Here is a 27,500-nt window from a genome sequence, read left to right on the forward strand (position 1 = left end):
TAAAAAAGGTATTTGGAAAAATTATAAAATATTTGGAAAATTGAATAATATTCCTAAATAACTTAGAGATCATAGCAGAAATCACATGAAGAATTAGAAAATACTTTTAATATTTATAAAAATAAAATTACACTGTATCAAAATGTGTGGGATACAGCTAAAACAGTACTTAGAAGGAAATCAGTAGCTTTAGAAACTTGTCCTGTAAAAGAAAGATGTTCCAAAATCAATGATCTAGGCTCCTAGCTTTGTTTAAAAAAAAAAAAGGCAAATTAAAATCAAAATAAATAGAGAATGGGACCTTAGAAAGATAAGTACAGCCAGATTTCATTAGTAAACAAACAAAAATGTATAATTAGAACTTTAAAAACCAGTAAATTTGATAAATGTAAAGGTTTACTAATCAAAAAACACAGAGAAAACAGAGATTAATAATAATATGAGAAAAGAGAGACCATCTCATATCCTTCAGGCTTTAGGGATTATTATGAACAACTTTACAGAACATAAATTACTAAAACTGACTAAGGTAGAAAAGAAAATATAAATAGCTCTATGTATCTACTGAAGATATTGAATTCATCAACTAAAAACCTTCCCACAAAGGAAACTCCAGGCCCAGACGGGTTTTCTATTAACTTCTATGAAACATAGAAGAAGGAACAACACTTACATAAACTTATATAAAACTTTGAAGAGGGGGAAGCATTTTATGAGGCCAACAGTACCCATATACAAAACAAAACAAGACAAAAAACTAGACACCAACATGCCTTGTGAACGCAGACTTTAAAATCTTTACCAAAATATTAGTGAAACACCTGAGTGGCTCAGTTGACTGGGCATCCAGCATCCAACTCTTGATTTCCGCTCAGGTCATGATCTTATGGTCATAAGATGGCGCCCCGCCTCAGGCTCCACTGTGGGGATGGAGCCTGCTTAAGATTCTCTCTCCATCTCTCTCTTCCCCGCCTCTTTAAAAAAAATTAGCAAATTGAATTCAGTCAGATGTTAAGATTATAATAAAACTGTGATCAATTGGGGTTTATCCTCTTGAAAGGAGAGTTTGCAGAGAGGCCCTGCCCTCCCCATGATAGCTGTTGTTCTCTGCACAATATCCCTTATCTCCACACCTACCCTGACCCGGCTGCTCTTTTGCCTGCCCATTGACTGGGATGCACTGTAGCTCAGCCCCATCTGGACCACCCCCAAATCCTGACAACCGAACTTGCACTCTGTCTTTTATGCACCAGAAACGTTTGATCAATATTTTCTAATCTGTGGACAAATAGTCCTTGAAGGTTTAAGAACCACCTTGTTCCAAAGCCACAGCTCATGTTCCAGGGTGCCTTTAAGCAAGGCGTTGCCGTTTCCTGTCCTGCACCAACACACTTTATCCCAGTCTCCACTTTTATCAGCTTCACTGAAGTACAATTGGCAAGCGAAATTGTAAAATATTTAAAGTGTAAAACGTGATGGTTTGATATAACTATGCATCCCTCCATCAAGCTACTTAGCACCTCATTTACATTGGCAAATTTCAATTATACAAGATAGTGTTATTTATAGTCACCATAACTATCGTTATGTATAGTCTCCATACATACATACCTTAGATTCTCAGACCTTGTTCATTTTGTAACTCAGAGTTTGTACCTTTTACCAATCTCTCCCTATTTTCCCTACCCACCAATCCCTGGCAACCATCATTCTCCTCTCTATTTTTGTGTTTGATTTTTTAAATTTAAAATTCCACATATAAATGATACTATACAGTACTTGTCTTTCTCTGTCTCACTTATTTCCTTAGCATAATGCCCCCCAATCTCATCCATGTTGTCACAAATGGCAGGATTTCCTTCCATTTAAGGCTGAGCAATATTCCATTGTATGTATGTGCCACATCTTTTTGACACATTTATCTATGGACATATACTTAGGTGTTTCCATGCCTTGGCTATTGTGAATAATGTTGCCCTGAACATGTACCCCTAACCCCTTTACATTTATTTCTCTTCAGAAAAACAAGCTTAATGCATTAAATTCAGAAAGTTTGGAAAATTAAATAGCACAAAGTAAAAGAATCAACCAGACATACTCAGCAATCATATTTGGTACATAGTGCTATTAATATCTAAAAGCCTTAAGCAAATGTAGAAGTAATATTTTTTACTTTGGTACTATGTTCAGAAAGGACTCTCTAATCCTCAAAACCTAAAGAGCTAATTTGTTTTTTTCTAATATTTAAGCAATTTCCCAAGAACCATTTAATTGTTTTATAAATAATACCTGTCCCACATAATAAGAAATTTTATAGATTATAGATATATTTATGATTTTATTATTTTCTTTCATTGACCTATTTTTGTATCATACATTTTTAAACAATGTGACACCATAAATGTGTCCTAATACCTGGAGCAAGATTTCCTTATATATTTTTCCTTTTCAACCTCTCTTGCTCAATTCACATTTATTCTTCTAGATGAAATATGTTAACAAAAATTTTTCAATATGCCAAAATTCATTCTGAAGATGGACTGGGAACGCATTACATTTATAGGTTGACTTAGGAAAGGAATAGAGTCCTCTGATTCTATAGTCCCATGTATGAAAGTCTTCTTTCATTTATTCTAAAAAAATTTTGCTTTCTTTATTTGCTTTTAGGTACTCCATATTTTAAAAATTATTCCTATTCAATATTTCTATTTAATAACTGTGTTTGAAATACCTTGAAAGATAACTAAAATTTCTCAACAAGACCCACCGCTGGCTGCACCACAAAACTTGTTCATTCCCAGGTGGTGGAGGCAAACTCTTCTCCATGGAACTCCAGAACATAGGAAGCTTTCTCCATTTCCTGGGATTTTACAGTCCCTCTTCTATGTTGTGTTTCCTTTTTGCTTTTTAGCATCACAAACTTGATTTGTATTATTTTAACGGCTTACTCTTCAGCAACTATACCAGGAATGACAGGGAGATAGCTCTACCTATCAAATGGAGAATGCAAAATAACTACAACTATTTGGGAGCCAATTTCTATGTCCCTGACACAATGGCATGTTTTGCATAGGTTTTCTTTGGCATTCATTCTAGGTTGCAATCAACTACAATCATCTTTTATGAATTAGAAAACCAGCAGTTTATGCCAGGGATTAAAGGCAGTCTGACTCAAGAGCCCATACAATCAAAATTACACACTTTTCCTCCATTCAAAGTAAAGAATTCTGACCCCAAGATGGCTTTTACCCACACCATACAGGGGGTTGTGAATATACAGAGTGTTGGGGATATACTTGCTACAGTGGTGTCTTTATCCCCAATACCTCTTCAATGACTACTCCAGCTCTCTCTACGAGGTTCCAGCTTCTCCTGAACATGTTGATGAGAAGCTTATATAACTAAAATCTAAGATAATATAAATGGTAACATCTCTCTGGAGTCACAAAGACCCCTAATAAGAGCCTAATTGCATTCTTTATTACTAATTCTTTGATTATGACTATGTCTGACAAGTTCCTAGGTTGCACCTGCATTGCTTCAAACACAGGACCCCCAGCATGTCATCATTCTGAGTACTGCCTTTTAATAATGATACTTCCCCCTCGCCCAATGTTTATGCCTTTTATTTCTTTTTCTTTCCTAATTGCATTGGCTGTATCTCCCAGATAATTTTAAATAATGTTGATTACTGTGATTTGTTATTACTCATCCTTAAGAGGATACTTTGACTATTATATGATTTTATAAGGTAGTGGTTAGAGAGTCAAGATATATATTTTACAAGTTTCAAAAGTATCTTCCTAACCTAATTATATTAATAGAGATAATCTTTAAATTTTTTCAAATGTCTTTTCAGAATTGAAGAACTTTTTTCATTTTGCTTTTTCCACTAATTAACTATATTAATAGACTAAACATATTAATAGATTTTCTAATATTGAATCACTGGTCTTCTGTTAAAATGTTTCTTTGGACAGCAAGAATTTTAATTATAATTCAGGATTTGATCTGAGTATTTTAACATTTAATAATTTAAGACTACATCCTTAAGTTGGGTAGTCTGTTGTTGTTTTTCACTTTTGCGGTATATAGTTCAGTTTTAATATCACTAATTTGCTAGCTTTCTTAATTATAAAGCATTTAACATAGAAATATTATGTATGTTAAAGCTTTGAAATAACCCTCCCATATTTGAAATCTGAAAAAATTTAGGTAAAGAAAAAAAGAAAAAATTTAGAGAAAACTCTTGCCTGAGTTTTTGTTTATCCTTCATTTATTTACTTTCTAACAACGGGTGTATTTAGAGCTATGAATTCTTTCTAAGCCTTGCCTTTGTTTCATCTCAAGAGTTTGCATTTGTAGTGATCTCATTGTCTTTTATTTTCCAAATTTCCTGTAATTACAGACTATTGGGTCTTTTGGAATCAGCTGTTTCTCTTGCAAGTTAGAAGGTATAGATGACATTTTGCTAGAATATGCACTATTTAATTTTTACATTCGTGCTTTTTTTATAGCAAGAGGTGTAGCAGAAATTCCTCAAAATCTGCACACCTTTAAACTCTGATAATCCTCTGATCTTTTTATTTAGTACCAGAAGAAAGGATCTGTAGCCAATAAGCAAATCACCATGGCTTCCAAAACTCCTCCTTGGAGGTGACTTTGAACTGTGCCCAGTGTTGATCTGACACCCCAACTAAACTGCTCATTTTCAGTTCCCAAACCAATCCTCATTTCCTGGAGAGACCTTTTCCATTATTCCCTGTGAGTCTCAGGTTCTCCCAATATCCTCCCCTTGCATCCTAACTATCTTAAAATAATCTTTTTCCCCTCTAGAGTATATAAGATATGTACATACGTACATACACGCACATACATGCACACACACATAGATACGATCTAGTACTCGATATGCCTTATGAGACACCACATCTCCAAGGTATTGCCTGACACATGCTTCTTACTGTGCTCTCAGTATTTATGGTCTGATTTCTGGAAGACAAGGATTTTGCCATCTCTTGTGTCATCTCCTTCCCGCAGTTCTGGATGCAGATCAGATGCCTAATAAACCCCTCATTTCAGAAAAGTGCATTGAATTTATTAGTTTTCCGTTTTCCAGTGACTCCAGTCTGTTCCAGGCATCTTTAGAAACTGAGTTTTTATCTTTTTTTCTCTAGAATCCACAACTCAACAGCAAGAAGAAATCCCTAAAGGTTATTTGACCTCAGCCTCTGATAGTAACATGTTGATGATAATTTAGGCATATATAAAATACTTTTAAAACATAATTCCAAAAAATTTGATTTCCCTTATTTCCTTGAATTCTACTCAATTGTCACAAATATCTCTCTAAAAAAAGAAGTTCTTCCTGACATCAAAGTGTATTCCAGTTTGTCACAATGTCAGGTTTTTGGTCTTTGTTTTCTCCCTGGGTATTTGTAGCTATTCCTGCTGTAATTACTTCCTGGCCAAAGTTTTGTCTGTCTGACAGGGAGACAGATAGAAAGACAGACAGTAGCCCACCTTTAAACTCAAGGAAATCCCTCTTTTCCTTTGGAAGGTTAGAGGCAGATCCAGCAATCAGAATTCTTTGCAAAGGCCAAGGGATCAAAGACAGAAACAGCATCAAAAAATCGCCTCTTGAAGCCACATCATCTTTCCCCCGAAACTTGCAAAGGCCAAGTAGACAATTGCCTACATGGCAGGGAGAATTTCTGACAAGAGTTTCTTACCTGCAATTCTCTTTCCTCCACAGGTCAAATTCAAGTCTCACCATTTTATCCAAGGCACTGATTTACAGCTCTGAAGACTTCTGTCATATCATGTCCATGACAACTGTCATGACTCAGGGAGACATGGTTAATTCCTAATATCTGAGTGTATGATACTTAAGATGGGTAAGTTGTGAAGAAGAGACAGCAGAAGTATCTGGAGCTCAGGATACTCTCCTTTATGTAGGACAGACTGTCTTCCTGGGTGAGATGTGTGTCATCATGAAGTACAAGGAAATCAATTTCCTTATAGAGCAAGGGGTGCCTCAGGATAAGAAAATGCCCAGAGTTGAGACTAAGCCTCAGATCAGTCAGAATACAAGGAAGAATATGTTACCTGTGAGGGCAAAACCCTATCGTTGGGACAGCTGTCCCTCTGTGTATCCAGGCACTTCAGAAGGTAGTGCCTTCCTAGTCCCTGGAGGCCTGTGTCTACTCATGGTTCTGTCCTCAAAAACCTCAAATCGACTTCAAAAAAGAACAGAATACTCTCTGAAGTTCCTTCTGACCCGATTATTCTAGAATGACTGTGTCTAGGGTGGCCCAGACTACAGGGTAAGAAAGCATCCTTGTCTCTATCTCACTCACCAAAACAGAGACTTTGATGGAATCTTCTAGAGTTTGCAGTGGCTGTCTACCTGTTGCACACCTACCATTCATTTCCCTGTGTCCATTCTCAATGGCCCACAATTTCCGTATTTTCCTTATGATTCTGACAAAGCCAGGTCCATCGCCAGCTTCAGGGGTGGAATGTATGACTCTGGCTGAGATAATTAGGATATTCCATTGCCCTAACCACTGTGATTGTTTCAATGACTAGAAGTGACGTTGGCTGGACGAAGCATGGGATGAAAGAAGAAAGCTATCCTTGGAGCTGTTGGAGTCAAGTCATTTTGTGAACGGGAAACAAAGATAAATCTACAGAAGGAAGGGCCAAACCCTAGTGATGGGGTTGAGGCTCCAGATACGTGTGTGTTGAGTCTGCCCAGTCATTAAACATTTGTCAACCAATCAGTGAATTAGTGAATTCCCTTCTTGATACAAGCCAGGTTGAGTTGGGTTTCTCTTCCTTGCAACTGCATTTGCTCTAACTGAGGAGCATTTGTCTGATTCATGGCTCCTGAGTCATTAAATGATTACTGGATATTCATTCCAAGGTGTGACCAGGAGCTTCCTTGAGACACAGGAGCAAACAGACCAGGGGTGTGAGCTCTCCCTGGCGGTGGCAGGGACCATGCTCCTCACCAAGATATTCGTCCTTTGGGTGGGAGGGGGCCTAGAGATGCAGGCCCAGCATCCCAGGAACCAACCTTGCACCCCTCCCACTGTCTCATCTGGCCACCATCAACCCTGTCATTTCCCTGCCACCGGGCTGGCTCAGACAAAGCTCTAGTTGAAGAGATTACAGACAGATGCTCTGGCACAAATCAGAGACCCCGTGGAAGGAAAGCAGTCAGGTTTTCTCTTAAGCGACAGCCATCATTTTCGGCAGGCAGGGTAATTACAGGTTTGCCCTTCCACAGTGCAAGCTATCTGAAGGTAAAACAATGGTGAGCAGCGTGGGCCCGCCTCAAAGGAGGGCAGGGAGAGAAGAGAACAGAAGGACTCAATCTCTTTTAATTTATTTTAATAAAGCATGGGTTTTCCAAAAGGCCAAAGGGCCTCATTTGCCACAACGTGGTTGGGATCCGCCAACAGCTTCCCTAAACCTCCTCTTTGCTCATAATTCAATCAGAGCTGCATATGGAAGCACTCAGCTGGCGTCTTCCTGGTTTTGATTTTTTTTTTCTTTTTTTTTGGCCCTTTCTGAATCCTTCCTGTGTCACTGCCTCCGCTGGAGAGGGCAGCCTGCTCCCCCTGACAAGCAAGCTTCCTAGTTCTCTTTCCTCCATACCCTGGAGCTTCCGCGAGGCTCCCCTCCTCCCTGAGCCCCTGACGGATGTTCAGCAATGGGGGAACCTCGATATTTTCCTCTACTTTGGCTGTGCTCACCTGGCGCCCCTGCTGAGCTATCCCTCCCAAGAAGGTGACGCCCTGACATTCTCTTCTCCTGAGGCTCAAAGGGGGTCATCTCAGCAGAGGGTGGTCAAGCAGGCGGGTGTGAGCAGCCTCGCTGAAGGATTTCTGAGGAAGATGTGCTCTCAGAATGACCAAAAAAAGGAAGCGTTCAGTCTGGAACAGTGACTGCTGCATCCTCTCCGGCCAGTAATAAACCCACTCTGAGCTCTGAGCCATGCTGAGCACCCCAGGGAGCTGACCCCCAGACCAGCCTGCCCCCTGCCCCTTAGACCCCCCCCCTCCCCGCATAGCTCTGGACATCTGGAACTTTCTTTGAGAGGCATTTTCTCAGCTTCCACCCCAAGTTACCTCCAAATCTCACAGCCCAGAAAAATAAACACCACCTTACTGGTTTGTCCTAAAGAGCAGAAATAACAAAAATTTCGCAAAAGCCTCAGGGAGGAGATTTTGGCTCATTTGTAGCAAATGTATGGGTTAATTTTTCTACCTGGGGCTGTGGAAAATGAGTTCCCAAGGAAACAAATCTCTGTTGTCACATGGAGCAAAGGTCCTTTGCCTTCCTTCCCTCATCCACAGAGAACACGGGCAGCCTGTTCCTCCTTCTCTCCTGGTGGAACTTTCCTTAGGACTTCTTACTGCTCCCAGGCAACTGCAAGGAGAGGGGGAATCACCAGGGAAGCAGCCCCCCTCCAAGGACATGCCTGGTCTTTGGGCTGCTATGCACATTTGCGGGGGAAGAGAAAGGGTGTCTTTTCTGCATCCTGACTCTGGTGGCGGAGCCTGGGGACCTCCCTCTCTGCTGCCCCACACGGAGCTTTCCTTGTGTGGAGCTGATCATGTTGGCAACTGATAGCCTTTGTGAAGACCTCTCTTCCTTCCAGTGCTTTCCTTCATGAAATGCTGGGCAGTGTTCTTGTGCCTGGCAGGGGCAGAGTCTAGATTGGATCTGGGGAAAGAGCTGCCCATCTCCAGCATTTCACCACATCCTCTCTAGCCTGCCATGCCATCCCTCCTTTCAGATCCTCCTTCCTTCTCCCATCTCCCCTGAACTGATGTGAAGGACTTTCTCTAGAAGGGCTTTGAGCCAGATGTACCCCTACCAGGCTGCCAGGCATGTGTCTCTCCTTTCATGTACCCCGGACCCCTCTCCTGGTGTCCGCTGAGGGGTTTAGCTCTGAGCATCTCAGACACCTCGCTTGTTTCTCACTGTCTCCATATGGGCAGGAAGAACCACCGTGACCCATCCAAAATGGACCCGCTTTGAAGAATCAAATGGAAGTCAAAGTGGGGTTCACTAGTGTTTGAAATCCTTCTTGTCGTGAAGGGATTAGTTCACGGAGCGATGTTGGATAGGCCTTTCTGAGGCTCCCAGAGACCTAGAGCAGGCCCTATGTACAAGCAATAGGGCATCACAGAGAGTCAGCCGGGGGGCGGGAGACGTCAGACACTAAATTCATACATCCCAGGCGCTTCTTTCTTTATGCTTAAACACACTTGTGCTACAGAGGAAATTGAATCCATACGCACTGATTCTTTTAAACCTCAAGTTGTTTTCTGGACCCGTTTAATTATCCATGAAACCTCAGAGTCATCTGTAACATGGAGGGCGCCCACGGAGAACCCCGTCGTCCTCGTTGCCGCAGACCACACCCTGCACGAGTCAGCCACCTCCCTTGGCATCGTGGGTGGGCAGGCAGATGGGGGCGGGCCAGGGCATCCTGTTAGCATTGCCGGCTGGCATGTGTGTCCTGCTGACAACTGGTTCAGAATAGGAAGGGCCATCACAGACTCCTCTTACTTCTTCCAGACTTTGGTTCTGGAGGCAGCATTGCTACAAACGCCTAGACCAAGAGCATGCAGACCTGGTGTGACCCCAGCTGTGAGATCTTAGGCAAACCGCCCAAATGGCCCTAATCTCAGCTTCTTCCTTCCTCCAATAGGGCTACTGGTACATCCTTTATCCATTACAGTGGAAGTTGAGATGAGCATCAGGAAAGAGAGAAGACACGCTTCCATGATGCTTGTGAGGGTAGAAGCCCAAGTAGTGCCCTACCTCCCGACCCTCTAAGTCCTACTGGTTGACCAAAGAGTACTTGTTGTTGGGCAGCGTTTATTCATTGCTTTACAGCTTACATACTGCCTTTACCTGGATTATCGCCATCATTCTCTACAACACCCAAGGGAAAACAAGTGCTATTATGAATCTCATTTAGGATGACCCCAAGTGTCATGGAGACTCAGCAATGTGCTTAAGACCGACATCCTATGAAGTATCCAGTTTGCTCCCAAACCCAGACAGGCACCTCCTGCCCTTTCAGCCCAGCACGGTGTCCCTCTGCCAGTGGGCATAGGCTGACTTCCACCTTGGCGACGGCTCATACTCCAGAGGTGCTTGCAACGACATATCTGCCCCATCAGCTCAGGTGTCCATTCTGCCTCACTGCTGCACACCATGCTGTGACCCAGAGCTCTGCCCCCCATCACTTCTGGGAAGGCATGAAAAGTCCACTTGAGGACTTGAGGTCAGTTAGCTCTTGGCTTTAATGGAAGTAGGTGTCTGGTCCAGTGCTGGAGGTCCCCCTGGGCCGGCCCTGGGGCTCTAGGCAGATGTCCCCGCCAGTCTACATGACCCCTGCCATAAGCCAGGTCTTTACTGTAAGGGACACATAGGGCACAAATGCAACTCACTAATAACAGAAACACAGATTGAAGCTAAAACCAATGGGCTTAACCAAACAGAAAGGGTAGGAGCATCTGATATGGTTTGATTTGGGACTGAAATAAAGTCCTCGGTTGTGACTCCCTTAATAAGCATTTCATTGTGACAAGATGCCTTTAGTTGCTTCTGCCTCTGTGTGCCCTGGTCTGCGTCTCACAGGAAGAGCACCTGCTTCTCTCCCAGAAGCCCCAACATGGACAACATTGGTCCAGTTGAGTCCAGTGGCCATCCTCAATCAACCACTCTGCCCTAGGGGGAGCACATCTAGGTGCTTGGCTGTGACTTAAGTCAAGTGCTCCCTCTCTGGGGGAGACCAAGCTGGGGGAGAGAGTCATATCTTTTTCTTCACATGGGCTGAAAGTGAAAGAGGGGTGTTATCCAAGGGAGATTAAAATGTGGCCGCTAAAAGACTAGTAAATGCAGCCCATGCTTCCAAAAAACCCAATACCCACCTGAGGCACAAGCGAGCTAAAAAGGGAGTTGGCAAACCCTTTCTGCAAAGGACCAGATAGTAAGTATCTCAGGCTCTGCCAGCCATCGGGTCCCTGCTGTAGCTAGTCAGCTTCTGCCCTGTGGTACAAAGTCAGTAAGACAACAGGTAAATGAGCCAGTGTGGCTGTGTTCCAACAGAACTTTATTTAGGGATGCTGAAATTTGAATTTCATGTAATTCTCACATGCCACAAAATATTATTCTCCGGTTGACTTTTTCAACCATTTCAAAATTTGGAAACCATTCTTTGCATATTGGCCACATGAGAACAGTCAGCAGGCTGGAGGTGGCCGGGGTGGTGGGGACGGTTTGCTCTTAATAGGAGGCTGGCAGGAGGTGGGAGGCAGGACCAGGGTCCCTTCTGCTGTCAAAGGGTGCACAGTCCAGGGGCACCTGTGTGTCTCGAAAACCCGAATAAGAAAGAGCTTGAAGAAATCATTGGGACAATGTGAAATTCTCAGTTTGGGTAGTGATTTACCTATATCCTCTCCCATACTAATTTACAGAGAGAAGTCTATTAATCATTCCCAGTGCAGAAAAAAAAATCACATTCTCAGCACAAACATAAATTATCAGCCTAAAACTCAAATTCCTTCAGAAGGATGGGGCCAGCGAAAAGTTTTGAATAGCTCAAATAGAACAAATGGCTGAGAGGAGATAATGCATCTTTTGAAATACAAACCTGAAAGATGTTATGCTCAATTACACTGACAAAAGATTTGGGATCCAGCAATATCCTCCGTGGAATTCGGCAACTAAACAGGAATGCTAAATCATAGACTCGAACTTAAGCAAGAGTAATCTAGCATAAGCCACATTACACACGCATCCTCTGGGAGTCTGAACTGTCTCTGATGTTTACAAAATGCCTTTCTGCATCTCTATAAGGAGGTCGACCTGCCTGCTAAGACCCTTGTGTCTTCAAGCTGCCGACCCCCCAAACTGAGCGCTGGGCTGCTTGGAAAGAGAGGAGGGTCAGGGTCGAGGAAGGACATGCCGAGGGCTGCATGTTAAGTCAGAGGGAGGAGCCTCAGTTCCAAGCAGGCAATGCCTGGAAAGAGGACCCTGGGGAAGAAAAGTGAGGAGGACGCCCAGGGAGAAAGAGAACTGGGGCTGTGGCTGGGGTCCACTGTGTCACATGAGCACGGGGGAGGAGAACTGTGGCACCTGGGTCAGGCCACCCTGCCTCCTGCTCTCAGCTCTGAGACCCAGGAGATGACTTCACAGACCCTGGGAGATCTCTAACTGGCTCTCTCCAGCCAGTCTCTGAGTCCCCAAAGGGGCAGGGGCTGCCTTATTCTGTAACAGAGCTGCCCCCGGTAGGTATTTGCTTAACACCCGAGCAGCAATGTCCTGATAAGGTGTGTGTGTGTGAAGCCATAAAAGGGATGGAAAAGGGGGACTGAAACCTGGAGATCCAGTCTTGCCACCACCACACGTTTCTGGAAGGCATGCTGAGATCCTACGTGAATTTTTTGGCCGTTGCCATGACAGGTGTGAAAGGCTGACCCTAGAAATGCATACCTCAGGGATCCTGGGAGGAAGAGAGGTGAGCTGGAGGGAAAAAGAGAAACACAAAATTCTAGAGAGTTGGAGGAACAGGCCTGCTCTGTGGTGCATCCAAGGGCAAAGCCAGGACTTACAGATGCAAGCCGGGGGGAAGCCGGCTAGAGCAGCAGGTAGGATGTTCCAGGAGCTCGCCGCTCTGCCGTGCCAGCGGCTGCCATATGGCTACAGAGCATCCTGTCGCTGGAGCTCATTGTGCCCTGGTAAGGAAACCATCCCCAAGAAAAATCACCTGAGAGTTAGATAAAATTAAAGGTCTAAGTTATGTTCAACTTAGCCATTTTGCACCCAGCCCACTCTGAGATCTGAACTCAGTGAGAAACAGCGCCGGGGGCAGAGAAGTGCTCATGGCTGCATATGTGAGGTTGAAGTGCAGATAATACTGGGCTTGTTCACTCCTCCTGCAGCCATAGGCCCAGACTCGGGGCCCGTGTGGGAAATCTGGGCATTGTGACAAACAGATATGCCATCAGCCACAAGGGCAGCGATGACCTGGGCACAGGGCCCATGAGCCCGCCGGCACTTTCCTCCTGCTTCTGGAAGTCAGGTTGGACCACACCTGGCTATGCTCTCCACAAGGTTGCAAGAGTGGAGAAGTAGATGGGCTTCAGAGAAGTCTCTCCGTGCCCCACTGGAAGGTGAGCAGGGCAGGCCGGGCCCAATAGATCCAACAGGACTTTTGTAGGGATCACAGGAAGCCAGATCCAGTTCTCCAGGGAGCCTGTGGTCCCCAGGATCAGGGAAGATGCTAGCCCCTCAGTGCTGGTACACAGGACACATGACAGGCAGCTTTTTAGCCATCTGCTGAGGAAATACCAGGGTAAATTAAAACGAGAGTGGATTTGTGACTTCTGTCTTTTCCAAGAAGATAGTGTTGGCAGGTTTATGAGAAAACCATTCCCAAACACCTTGAATTTATATGGCATGCTTATTTCAAAAGCTCTTCCACATCTGTTAGCTCTTTGAAGCCCCTGGAGGCAGGTAGGGCAGGAAGGAGATCTGGGTGGGAGACGGAGCCACAGAGAGGTTGAGTGACTTGCCAAGGCCATGTGGCTCCCTGGGGAGAGGCTGGAGCAGCACACAGCACCCTGCCCTTCTACACAGGCTCATGGGGCGTCTCCTTCTACCACAGCTCTGGCCGAGGGCGTTGTGTCACAAGGCTGGAAGCAAAGTGACCGCCTCAAAGCTGGGCAATCAAGAGTCCATAGGCCCCAGGAGCCCTTGATCTCACCTACACACAGCCCTGCACCCATGTGCCCTGGGAATTAGCCAGGGTTTAGAGGTAAAGGAATAATGGCTCCTCCAACAGAAACAAACAGAGGCTGATTGACAAGGAAGCCCCTCATAATCAGTGCTGCAGTAAACTATACTAATTACGGTGTCAATTGGTAACATTATAAAGGTTGAAGCTACGTAATGAAAAAAGAGCATACACACAGGCAGCGCAAGTTCAGCAAATGTAATTACAGGCTGACATTATTGGCAAATAGTATTTTATGAGGTATTAAGTGGGATGTGGCATAAACACATTCCAAAACTTACAAGCACCTCGGGGTCGGAAGAACCAGGAAGTGGTCAAAGACTCACCACGGCCACTCCAATTTGGGAGCTGAGCTCTTTGGGGAAGCCCCTGAGGCCTTCCTGGCACTCCTCCGCATCCCCCCCCTCAGAAGATGTTTATAGGTGAGGATCACTTCTCGAATGTTCCAATCCCTTGGAGGCTAAGAATGCCCTTGTTCCTGGCCTACCGCAACCTCTTGAGTCCTCAAATCCTAAGATCTTGGACAGTCCAAGCCAGAAGGTACAACAGATGTCATTTAGCTTCACAGCCACACCAGGGTGAGTGTGACAGGGGAAGCTGCCCGTTCATTGTAGCAGTATGTATCCATGTCCAACAATGCTCATGGAACCCTGTGCAAGACACAGCGCCAGCTCTGGCCTAGGTCTCTGTTGCCACCGGATCGCATTCTATGGGACACCAAAGATAATTCATCAAGCATGTCACTGAGGCCGTCTAAGATTCAGGGTGACACCAAGTGCAATGAAGAAAACTGAATGGGGTGATGGGGTCATGGGGGGCTGGAGGTGGAGAGACAGACTGGACGGAGGAACAGGCTTTGGAGGGTCTGGGCCTGAGGAGCTGAGACATACAGGAGGAGAGGGGAAAAGACCCTTCACAGGGGCCCAGCCCCTTACCAGCAGAGAAAGGACAGGACCGCTGCCCTCACCAGGAGTTACCTGGAGTCCAAGCTCTCACTAGCACATCGGGCACTCCCAACCAGTATTTAGGGAAGATGGGAAAAGAAATTACCAGCTCTAAGAGTTTGTGAAGCCATTTCATTTTGAAGGTTAAAGGAACATCAGAGATCATGTAATTCCAAGTCTTTACTTGGTGGAGGCGGAGAAGCCTGAGCGCCAGGTGTGTGATGAGGGAACCACCCCCAGTTCCGGCTGTCTCTTGCTGTAGAGAAAACCACCCCAAGATTATCAGAAACTTATTATTGTCCTTCCCCTGTGTGCATTGACTGGATGGTCGTTGTGTGGCTACAGCCAGGTGGTGGCCGGGCCTGGAGTCATTCAACGGCTTCTTTGCTCACGTGACTGGCCTGGACCAGCGTGATTGGTAGAGCGGGGAGCTGTCTGGCCTCTCTCCACAGCTCGTGGGCTCCCTCCCTGTGGGCAAGCTCAGGATATGTGGACTTTTCCCATGGAGGTAAGCATTATAAAAAGACCAGGGGCGCCTGGGTGGCTCAGTCGGTTGAGCATCCCACTTCAGCTCAGGTCATGATCTCATGGTTCATGGGTTCCAGCCCCGCGTTGGGCTTTGCACTGACAGCTAGCTCAGAGCCTGAAGCCTGTGTGTCCCTCTCTCTCTGACTCTCCCCTGCTCATGCTGTATCTCTCTCTCTCTCTCAAAAATAAATAAAACATTTAAAAAATTTTTTAATTAAAAAAAAAAAAAACACCAGGCCAAGGCCGCAAGATTCTCAGGACCTGGCAATGGAAAGCCAGGATATCCTTGCTGACACAATTGCTCAAGAAAATGACTAAGGCACTCCTAGGTTCAGGGGAAGAGAACTTAGACTCCAACTTTTTTTTTAATGTTTATTTATTTTTGAGAGAGAGTATGCAAGGTGGGGAGAGGCAGAGAGAGAGGCAGGGAGAGAGGATCCGAAGTGGGCTTTTCACTGACAGCACAGAGCCTGACGCAGGGCTTGAACTCATGAACCGTGAGATCACGATCTGAGCCACAGTCAGACGCTTAACCAACTGAGCCACCCAGGCGCCCCAAGACTCCAGCTTTTAATGGGAAAAACAACGAAGAGTTTGTAGCCGTCTTTAATCTACCATGCTCCCTCTGCGGAAAAAATCGCGGCTTCTATTAAGGATCTGCTTAGCCTCCTGACAGCTTACCAACTGTCATTCACAATTAGATTGTCTGTGTTTTTTTTCCGGTTAATTAAAGAATTAGTCCACGTTTATTGAGGGCTTACTACGTAAAACATGTGTTACGTGTGGCACCACGGGCCACCCACCACACACCCGATGAACGAGGTACAGTGTCTTCTCCACAGGAGCTTACAACGCAGATAAGGTGCCACACACTTCCCTCCATAATAACTGAACTGTTCTAAAGGGGCGTTTGCCACGGAGGCCCTGTATATAAAATAGGTCAAGGTAGGACTATTCTGGGGAAGGTGAAAGCCTCAGGGCGCCTCTGCCAAAGCCGCACTCCAGGAATCACAGTGTGCACAGAGATGGAGCAAGCCACCCAGGGAGTGAGATGTCCTTTCTCCACATGAGAAGCGTTCCTGATGAGAAGCCACAGACCCAGACCAATAGGGGAGCTAATATATTAATGAGATTTTTTAAATTGTATATCTATATCAAATTGGCTTAAACAACAACAAAACAAACAAACAAATACCCCCCCCAAAAAATACAAGGGTAAAAAAGGTCCTCGTTATAGCTTGTCTCAGATAGGGCTAGACCCAGGAGTTCCCACTACGTCATGTGCCGGTGAACATGTAGTGTGCCAGTTAGCACAGGGTCGGGCCTCTCCCGTCTTCACCTGTTCTAGTTTCACTCTCAGGAGCTCTTCCTCTACGTCCCTGGGAGGACGAGGTGGCCCCAGAAATTCCAGGCTTCCTTCCACTGTGGTGCACTTGCGCACAAGCTGCTTGCAGAAAATCCGGCTCTGGTGGGCCTCTCGGGCGTCCTGTGTTCAAACGATTAGTGGACTGTCTGCTCTGACTGTCAAAGTTGAAGGAGTCATTCAAACGTCGGAGGCACTGAGCTGCTGAGGTCTCTTGTCCTAAGCGTGAAGGACAGAGAATTAGGTTCTCTCAGCAAAAGAGAGCAGCCTGGAGGCTGGGCAGGCAAACATACCTACACAGAAAGGAAAAAACAACAAAGAACCAAGAGACAGGAAGACAGGGGGCCGGGTCTGGAAAAGTCGGCCATGCCTGGTCTCTCCCCTCAGGACGACAGGACTGGTCAGCTCCCTAAGTCTTGACCACTAGTGTATGAACTTCTCTTACAAGTAGTTTCTGTGTCCCTGGGAGGAGGTTTGAGGTCGGAGGTCAGGACCTCACTTTGGTCCCCGGTGCTGGCTCCGCCCTCAGCTCCGTGCCTGTCATCCAGGCCTTGGGCACCAAGGTGACCTCGAGCTTGAAGAACACCCAGAAACGTCCCCAGGAGACTTCCAGCAGTGCTTTGGCCTGAAATAAAGCCAGGGAAAAGGAAACACAACTGCCATGGAGGATTATGAAACATTGCCATTAAGTTTAATGCCTTCGTAACAAAGAATGCCACATTTATTATCACAAATAAATCCACAGATTTAACACCCATCAGGCTTTAGACTTTATTTTTCCATATAAAATAAATATGGCTAGAGTATAAGATTATGACTGCACCATTATTTTCTAAAACTATTTAATTTAAGCACAGTCTAACTGCCCCGGGCTGTAAACCTGGACACAGAGAGGACCACCCCACTCCTGGAGGAGAGGCCTCCCCACCGAGTGCGGCCGCCACCAAGGTGGGCTTTCCGGCCCAACTGCTGGATTTCATCACTGTTTAATGAATTGTTGCACACTTTATAGGATAAACAATAAATTGCACATGATTTATCATATTACCCAATAAATCATGTGACAAATCATTAGGCAGAGTGATAAAATCAAGTGTTTTAGAAATAAGTTAATCTATGATGCCAATGTGTAAACTAAACAGTTGCTTAAAAACCCTATTTACTAATCATTTTTACATAAAGAAAGATTAATGATTATGTAGATTAAATGTGTACTTATTCCTATAAACATCAGACAGCCTCATGCCCTACTGGCCTTCCTGGTTTAGCAAAGGGCCCCCGAAAGCCTCCCTTCCTTTGCACAATCCCGTCTGCTTCCTTCTCCCCGGATTTGCTTTCCTGGGAAAGGAGGTTGGTAAAGCGAGGGCAAGAGAAAGAAGTGGTTAATGAGGAGTGTGCCACCGGAGGGGTCCGGTGGAGAGGCTGTTCTCGCCGTAAATTCTGTAATACACTAATTAACACTTTCATTAGGGCCTGGAGACAGGTTCCGATGCTGCCCGCTTCCCCAGCCCGCCTTCGACCCAGTACTCGTTCTCACTTGTGACAACTGTGTTTATAGCTTCTCTGCCCATCGAGCTGGCTGGCACATCGAATTACCCTCAAGAGTACATGGGCATCACGTCACATTTGCATGCCCAATATCATACGTGACGAGCCGTGCCACCGCCAGGCCCTTTAATGCACATCCCGCAGACGGCCGGCCCCTGGAACGCATAGGCGGATATTAAGCTAAATCTTTTTGGAGTCAAGCTTGTTTCACGTCAGTTACACAAACATATTGGTTCCTTTAAAAGAACAAATGCTTTGTGGGTAAGGAAACGACTTCAGGAATGAAACCTGAGAAATCATTCCACACGTCAACTCAGACCTTCCTTCCAAAGGCTCCTTTTTTAGGATTGGGGACAGACCATTTGGATTCTAGAATATGAGTTTTGAACCACGTTCGTTATAAACTCTGAGTGTTACGAGGCAATGTAAAGGGAGAGAAAGGGACAGCCCTGGTGCGTGTACGTAGGAAGACCATCAGAATATCTCTTGTATGGGAATGCCACTAATCTTTCTAGATAGTCCCTCTGATTTTGGATTCCCTAAACATTACAAATCAAACCCTGATGCTGATCTTATCTGAGACATGTTTTACAACCCATCTTCCCTTTCTCATGAAGTCCATGTTAAATTACATGAAAAGATGTGAATCACCAAGGTTTGGGGACCACCATTTTTTGTGCCCCAGCAAAGTGGTCATTGACAGATTGGGGTTGGGATGGGAGGTAAGAAAGGAGTCAAGGATTGTACTGTGTTATCATTCTTCAGGAAAGCTTAAAAGATGAAATGGATAAATTTCACTGACAACTTTAGTTTCAATGAACTACCTGGGAAATATTTCCGCCAAGGCAGAAATCCAAGAAATGAGCTTTTACACATGGTCTCCAGCCCTTCCCAAGAGGCAGAACATTAGAGGTTCAGGGAGGAACATAACAGGAATCCTATGTCCCCTTGGGCCCCTGGACGCATGGCTTCTTCATGCTGCCCTCCGCATGGCCTCAAGTGGCAGACTGGAACACAACTCTTAGACTCAGAGGAAAAGAGCCCAAGATAAAACTAGGAAAAGCTTCAGAGTAAGTTCTATTTCCTAATGCCCAGAAAAGAGACAGAAGAAGTGACAACTCACTTCTCATTATATTTATTCTTCTTCTCCAACCCATGTCAAAATCCACTGTGATTCACATTTCAAAATACCAGCTACATCAGGCAGGATAGGATAGGTTTTGCTTCAGGAACATAAAATCTCAAAATCTCAGGACCTTAAAATACATTATTATTTCTTGCTCTTGCAATGCTGCTATGGGCCCAGGGAGCACTGGGATACAGGCGTCTGCCCTGCAGTGGGGCAGTGATTCTTTCTGCCACGGCACGAGGTGCTTTCCCAGTCACTGAGGAAGACAGCCCAAAGAAGTAAGCACAAGATCCTTAAATGCTTTCAACAGAATCGGCAGACCATTTCACTGGCCAGAATGAGTCACACAGTCACTCCTAACTTCAAGGATGAGGAAGCGTAATTCTCCATGGGCCAGAGGTAGAGAAGAAGCAGAAATTGGTGAACACTTGTAATGTTGATCACACAACCCATTTTCGAAAGCACCCTTCACAACAGAGAGCCCTATTAGTAAAACTGAATTTCCAGTATCTTGCTGGACTGCTTACATCCTTAGATGGTGTATTTGTTCTGTCAGGGATGGTGAGAGGCCCATTTGGGAAGTGGTCAACTCTACAAAGAGGCAATATACCCTAATGGTCGAGAGCATGGATTCCAGAGTCAGACAGCCTGCACTTGAACCCCAGCTCTGATACTTATTACCAGTATGGCCTTAGGCAAGTTAGTTAGCTTCTCTTATACTTCAGTTTGCTAATTGTCAGTATGGAGCTAATGACGGTGACTAACTTGTAGGGTATTTGTAAGGATTAATTACATTAATACATGTGAATCCCTTGGCACTGAGTGAGTGCTGTAGAAATGCTTTCTGTGACTGCAGTGCTTTACAACCTGCAAGGGACCCTCACATCCATTGACCACTTGGTCATTACAGTGTATCTATGGGATAAGCTCACCCCATCTCTTGTATCTCCCTCCACCATCTCAGACAGAAGCTAGAGATGAAAGAAGGATGTTGACTTGTTTAAAGGTGGGGGAGGGACTTTAGAAATTAATTTGGGGAAAACTATTGGCTCTGCATATAAAAATGAGAGGATTTTGAAGAAATGTGGTGGGAATGGTCATACCTGCCCAGGAACCTATAGATACCCTACATTTCCCACCCCTCTTGTAGTTGATTGGGTTCTGTGGGTCTTAAGGCCAATGAGTTGGGAATAGAAGCAACACAGCAACCTTCAGGGCACAGGGTTTCTGGAAGATACCAGGTTCCCCAGAACTCTGCTCTCCGATTACAAAGACAGGAGAGATACCATGTTGAGAAGGAATCCTGAGCTCTCCCTAGAGGATGGTTGTGTGAACACCTACAGTGCAATTGAATATGCAAGACCTTTTGTAGAGTTACCCCCTCCAATGTCTTGGAGTTACTTGTTATCACAGCAAACTCAACTAATATTGAGGTACTTTGTTTCTGAAAGAAAAGGGTAGAGAAGATGGTCAAGCCAGATGAAGTGGCTGGAAGTCTCTTAAGAACAAGAGTGATTCACAAAATTTTAAGCTATTTGCATTACTGTGATGTAAATGTCCTCTATCTGTCCTTCCCCATTTTGACTTCATCTTGTTTTGTGTTTTATTTTGTAACTTTTTGCACAGGAACAACAGTTAAAGAGACTGGGCTCTACATTTACGTTATCACCAGAAGACAACAGCTACAAGCCACAGCACAGAATCCTGGGGGCAGAACGTAGAGTTGGCCATACTCAGGATAACGTAATACACTCTCTGCAGAAGTCTTAGAGGGGACATTCAGCTTCTCAGAAGTTATTCAAGTCAATATTTGTCAATCTGATTATACCCTATGCACTGATCCTAAGTCATGAAAACCTAAGGTAAGATGAACGCCATTTAACATCATCTCACATTTACAGATGACAGAAAAACAAATATACAGACAGAGCAACTTTCTCAAAATCACACACAAAAGAGCGTGGTGAACTAGAACTCAAATATTTTGTGCCCAACCCACTATAACGCTCTGAGTAGGCCAGTCTCAGTAGACTCAAGATCAACAACTTTCATGTTGGCAAATTCATGTTGGTTTGACATATCTGCAGCATGTGATTTAACTAATTAGTCCCTATTCCTTGGAAAACTTTTCTCAATTGGTTTTCAGTACATAGTATTCTCTTAGTTCTCCTCCTACATCACTGGCTGCAATGTTTGTCTCCTCATTTCTTCAGTCCCCGAGGAGAGGTGCTTCAGAGTCCAGCCTGTGGACCTCTTTCCTTAACTGTATATATTCTCTCTGCTGATGAGTACATCTAGTTTCATAGCTTTAAATTCCATGCTGATAAACTCAACAAATTTACAGCTTCAGCCAGGACCTCTTCCTTGAACTCAAGAATCATATATCCTGCTGCTTACCTGACAAGCCAGTTAGGTGTCTAACAGGCCTTCACACGTTTAATGTGTCCAAAATTAGGCTTCTGCTTTTCTTTTCTCAGTCGACTTACCCTCTCCCGGATTTTCATATCTCATCCTTCCTTTGACATAGCTCCAAAACTTGGAACCATCCCCAACTATTTCCTCTCTTTCACCCCACATCCAGCCTATAATCAGACCCTGTTGGCTTTTCAACATCTCGAAAGGGCACAGCAGCAGGCATTGTGATCCAATCCATCATTTTTACTCATCTGTGTCCTTGTGTTAGCCTCTTTATTCGTCTCCCAGAGTCACCTCCTTCAGGGTTTTGCTCAAATATCACTTTTAACATGAAACCTTCCTTAGCCACCACATTTAAAATGGACCCTTTCCACTGACACTTCATAGGCCCCTACCCCCAGCACCTAGAACCTTGTATCATGTTACACAGTTTATTTTATTTCTACTCCATCTCCTTCCTCCTAGCATGTGACCCATAGCAGGATTTTTTTTCTTTTTAGTATATCCCGAGGCATACAATAATATGTGGAACAGACAAGACATTCTATAGCTTTTTTTTGAATAAGTAAATATGTGGCCTGAGCCCCTTACCCTCTACTCTCAAATTCTAGTTGCTGGTTGAATTCTGGGTGAATTTCCCCTTACCCTGCCTTTCTTCTCCACCCCGGTATTTCAGCCTAATGTCTTGGGAGACAAGCTGCCTGGCTTCTGGGCTCCCCTCCTGGCTTCTCAAAGAGTCTTCTTGGTTCCTGTGACAGCAGCAGAGAGAATCACCTCTACTCCCTCATCAGACTCAAAGACTCAAAGCCCTGATATTTTTTCTCCACTCACCAGCCTCATGCTCTGCTTGTCTGGAACTAGGATTGGAAATGTCATGGTCCAGCAATTTCTTTTCCTTAGCCATGACATTTTTCCTGACTCTTCCAACCCATACTGACTTCCCCCATTTCTGAATTATTTTAGGACACAATTAATATAATAATAAGCATTTATATACACCTCTTCTTAAATGTCAGGATCAATGATATTAGGGAAATATTATCATGACCCATTTTGCCAACAAGGAAAATGAGGCCCAGAGAAGTTAAGCTACTTGTCCAAGTTACAAAGTGAAAATTCTAAGGGTGCCTGGGTGGCTCAGTTGGTTAAGCATCCAACTTTGGCTTAGGTCATGATCTCACGGTTCATGGGTTCAAGCCCTGCACCGGGCTCTGTGCTGACCACTCAGAGTCTGGAGCCTGTTTCAGATTCCCTCTCTCTTTCTGCCCTTCCCCTGATCACATTGTCTCTCTCTGTCTCTCAAAAATAAATAAATGTTAAAACAATTTTTAAAAAGAGTGAAAATTCTAATCCAAGCAGGCCTAAATTCAAGTTTTGTGCTCTTAACTCTGTCCCACTTACTGTGAGAATCAAAGGTAAATTGTTGGTCATTTCTAATTATATCCTGGAGGTGGAATTCTGGCTCCAGGAAGTATGTATATATGTATGTATGTATTACAAAAACTGTCATACCCTTGATCTGTTAGTCTGTAACATCAATGTGACCTGGCACATGCATGGCTTAGTGGAGATTCTCTGCTAGATTCACCAGATTTGGTGGCCTTGGTGGGGAAATACGGAAGTGGGACAATTTGAGAGCTCTTATACAAGAAATGATGCCCTGGTGGGAAAGCACCCATGGGGAAGCCAGAAATAGCTTCCTGTTGTCTTCCCTTTTGCTTCACCCCTGCACATTGGTGGAAACCAGAATGGCACACACATGCTCATTAACATGGGAAAAGAAGAGACAAGTGTGTCTGTTCATTTTCCAACCAAATGATTTTCTTCTTCTTAAGTTACATTTCATTCTGCTGTTACGACAGTCTCAGACATCTGGGGAAGGAGCCAATACAAGTCCACCCATCCACCGCCACCTACCGACCAATGTTTGCTTATTAATGCTTACCTGTGTACTCAGCCATGGGAGAATTATAAAGTCTTGCCTTTGTTGGGATTACAGAGCTGATATGAGTGACAAGACAAAGAGTAAGATAAGTTACTATATCCATGAAGTGTGCTTAACACTTTATAAAGCATGGTTTCATCCATCTCGTCTTAACCTCAATATACCTTGGTTGTAGACAATGTCCCAGTAAAGAACCTTGTCCAGCCTCAGAGTATATATGAAGATGATTCCATTTTCAGACTCCAAGTCCAGGGTTCTACCAGTCTATACCAGTCCATTCCATCCTAATGCCGACGTAAGTGATAGACTTAGACCACAGAGGATCTGTCCTGATCTTCTTGTTGACCACTGCATGAAAGCCAGAACTGTGCTGTTATTTACTCCCAGAACTGACACCTTGTTTTGTGTCTCCAGCACGGCTGTAATCCCTGGAAGACAGACACAACTCCTTGTGCCCCCAAAGAACACCCAGCAATTCTCTGGAGACTCAACCATGCCCGAGCTCCATGAGCACTCTTCCTTAGCCACAGACTCTTTCTCAGCTGCTTTTGTGCAGCTCATCTCCCAGCTCATCCCCAAACCAGGTCTGCAGTCATGCTCAGTAACCACGTATTGGATGACAGAATAGAGAGCAAGTGCACCGGTGGGCGGTAACGTCCCTCATGACCATTATCTTTATCCACATCTCCTCCCATTTGTGACCTCATCTTTTCTCTTGAGTTTGGGATACAGGCCAGCCTTGTGAGCAAGAGGTAGTTCCAGCACATTTGTGTCTATGGACATTGGATGGCTTCCAATGTGGCCAAGGGAATGAACCATAGACTCTTCAAATGTAACAGGCTGCCCTTTTTACTTCAAACTTTTGTGGTAAAATGGAAAATCCTACATGTCTTTGTTGGCCCAGGCACCAGTCATTTCACCCTGAAGCAGTCTCTTTATCCTTGTTGTCAACTGTCAACATATGAGATGGAGGCTTGGGACTTTGCCACATGGAATGTCTTTGGTTAGTGGCTCCACACAGCGTGGTTTGGCGGGTTTGGTTCAACCTATAAGGAGAGTAAAGAGCCTGCCCCCAATCGAGCAGCCAGCCAGTCCACACCCAAGCCAAGAAGAAAGCTAAAAGAGTCTCCACTCCCACTGCATGTTCTAACCACTAGACTGAGCTCCTGTTGCTTTACAAAAATGATTTGCTTTTAATTAAAATAGGAGCATAAATTATTTTTATCCCTGTATTATTGGGCGGTAAGTAAATTCACAGTAACTCACTGGATTTTTTAAAATCTATTTTAAATATAAACACACTGCCATATTTTCTGTGGGTTTGAAAGCTTATGTTAAGTTTGCAAATAAGTCAACTCCATAAAGATAACATCTTTCCCTAAAAAATGTGTTGCAATCTAATGGCATGCTATGGAAAATTAACATCTTATTAAGAACATACATGAACTATCCCTCAGTTGAAAAGGTCCAGGGTAGACCTGAGCCCATACCTGTCCCTGAGACCAAACCTACTGACAGGACAACCCCCAAACTGCCCCCCACCCTCAGAGCTGTTCTCTGTGGCCCTCACATGACTGTATTTTATTTTGAGCCATGCCAAACTTTATTTTTGAGCCTACCTTTTTACATGTATCACAGGTCCTGTATTCACAGAAGGACCTGAGACACTTTGGTCCACCCTGAAAAGATGCCATCTCAGACAGAGCTGCACAGACATGTGCTCAGCTATTTATCTGAGCACCAAAGATCCAGGTAAACTGCTATAAGGACATTAATAGTCACACCCCCTGTGGCCATAATGCCAGCCCTCAGTGATGGGGACAGAGCGCTGGAGTTTTTACCCATTACAAGGAAAATGAAAGTCCAGGGCCTCATAGAACCAGACGTCACTTTTAGATGTAATGAGAGACTTATGGGCGCACAGTGGCTCAGAAGAAACCCCTCTTGCCACCCTGTCCCCTTTGTATTTACTTCTCTCTCAAGAGTGGCTTGTCTGCCCCGTGGACTAACCAAGGGCCCCGGCTCTTTCTTGTGTCTCCGTGGCAAGTGTTTTCAGCACCCTTTCCTGGGCCTGAGCTGTGAGGGATTCAGCTGACGCCACACCCGAGCGCGCCTTGACCCACCTCCTCTCCGGGCCTCCCTGGACCGCTGGTCTTCTGAAATTCTACCCAAATAAGAAGTCTTCCGTAAATATGAGAAGGGAAAAGCTGTCAAAACCTGCATGAGTGGTTTAAATACCATGAATAAGAATCACTGACAATGGGCACATCAATGAAGATGTGCTTCCTTCAGACTTGGCCATGTGCCACCCAACGCGAGTCCCCCAGAAAACGCCACTCAGCAAACGAGGGAGCTTGGCTCACCCGCCCCTCCGCAGCGCCCCTCCCCAACAAAACACTTTTGACAGCCACTCATCTAGAGCCATTTCCCACAGCGTTCCCTTCATTTGCATTCTCATTAGAATAATGTGATTTTGCGACGTGGGAATGTGTACGTCCTCGCCACGCCGAGAGAACGCTGAACCCCAGCTTCCAGATCCAGCCTGCCTGTTGGGGCACCAGGCAGCCAAGAGGCGCTAAGACCCAGCCACATTTAGCAGACAAACGCAAGCAGGGACTTCATAACCGGATGGTCGGAGGGGGACCTTTTCGTGTCCATCTTCAGAATTGACCGAAACCAGAAAAAGGAGTTTCAAAATGAAAAGAAAAAAAAAGTCTTTGGGAAAAAAAGAAGAGTCCTGGCATCAGAAAAGGGGAAAACAAAGTGATTTCACAGAGAATGGGAAAAGCATGCATTTTGCTTTATTCTACTACTTTGTTTGCTTGCAGATGCTTGCCCCTGATTTAAAATTTCCACATGCCAGCTTTTAAAAGTGTCATAATGGAATCAATGTCTCTAGGTCATTCCAGGGCACGGCTTACAAATGACGCTTTTAGCGTGCCCACTATTCTCTTTCTGTTGTTGTTTATTGTTGTTGTTGTTAATGTACATTTACTGAATGATGTCTTGCAAATATCATTTGGTCACTTAAAGGCCGGGAATAAACCTCACAAACCGTGTTTTCCCACATCATATGCTGGTCTCCATTTCTCTACTTTCATGGGAAGGGTTTTTTCTTCTATTTCTTGAAGAACTGGAAAAGCTTATGAGCCAGGAAACTTTGCAACGTAAATCATCCAGTATACACTTAGCTCATCTTTACTCCAAATGAGGAAGGAGACGGTATTCATGATAAAGATCCATAATAAATGATTCAGAACAATTTCTTTCAGGATAGAGTCAACATGGTGGAGGGTAGAGGATTGGCAGGGAGCTGGAGTTAGGAAAATGGGGCAAAAGGATGACTTTCAATGATGTTAAAAGGAACTGAATTCTGGAGAAGTTGCTTCTAGAGCATAGGGTCTGGCCAAACCTTGGGAACTAGACCCCCTGCATCAGACACATCTAAAAGCACAGGAAAACAGCAGTCAGCCAAATGTTCCTGAGCAACATGGTCCTACCCTGCTTGGGGATGCTTGGTGGCCATTCCATGGGCAGAATAACCGAGGTCACATTCGGGGTCACACTCTCTCCTCTCTGATTGCATGCAGGCCCCCCAACCACACGGATGAGGAGAAGCCTGAATGGGAGAGAAGTGAGGGGGACAGCAGGAACAAGGAAAAGGAAAGAAAACGTGCTCATCCCGCAGACTTACCCAACCCTCTGTCCCATGTCACCTGCCTAAGGACACCAAACGTTCTTCCACTGCGGTGTGGTTCGAGTTTTTTACGACTCTCCGAGCATATCGTGTTTCACAAAGC

The sequence above is a fragment of the Suricata suricatta genome, chromosome 16 (genome assembly GCF_006229205.1).
Source record: "Suricata suricatta isolate VVHF042 chromosome 16, meerkat_22Aug2017_6uvM2_HiC, whole genome shotgun sequence".
NCBI classification, from domain to species: Eukaryota; Metazoa; Chordata; class Mammalia; order Carnivora; family Herpestidae; genus Suricata; species Suricata suricatta.